This window comes from Otolemur garnettii, unplaced genomic scaffold (assembly GCF_000181295.1).
Source record: "Otolemur garnettii isolate 467f Iridium unplaced genomic scaffold, OtoGar3 scaffold00013, whole genome shotgun sequence".
NCBI lineage: Eukaryota > Metazoa > Chordata > Mammalia > Primates > Galagidae > Otolemur > Otolemur garnettii.
In genome coordinates, this window is record NW_003852408.1 from 13,960,579 (window position 1) to 13,961,181 (window position 603).

Sequence of the window (603 nt, forward strand, 5' to 3'; positions counted from 1 at the left end):
AGAAGGCATATGGTAAGTGACAGTCCCAGTGTCTGGGAGAGGAAGAGGATAGCCCCTGCCCCCAGTCTGGACTGTGATCCGCAAGGGCCCAGCCTTCGGCCTTACCACCTAACTCTGAACTTGACACTCTTGCTCAAGCGTCTGCCCGGATTCCCTGCATCTGCTGAATGAGGCCCTCACTCCTTAGCATGACATTCAAGGCCTTTCTAGTTCCAAATGAATTCCCCCTCCCTTTTTAATCTCTTTGACAAATGGATTAATTCTCTTTTTGAGAATTTTTAGCAGGGCCATGCTTAATTTTAAGGAATTATATATAGTTTTTAATTTTTTAAATGACTTCTTTTTTCATCCTTTTTTTTTTTTGAGATCTCACTCGGTTCCCCAGGCTAGAGTGCCATGGCATCAGCCTAGTTCACAGCAACTTTAAACTCCTGGCTTAAGCAATCTTCCTGCCTCAGTTTCCCAAGTAGCTGGGACTGCAGGTGCCTGCTACAACACCCAGCTAATTTTTCTATTTTTATTTTTTTATTTTTTTTGAGACGGAGCCTCAAGCTATCCCCCTGGGTAGAGTGCCATGGCATCACGCTCACAGCAACCTCCAAC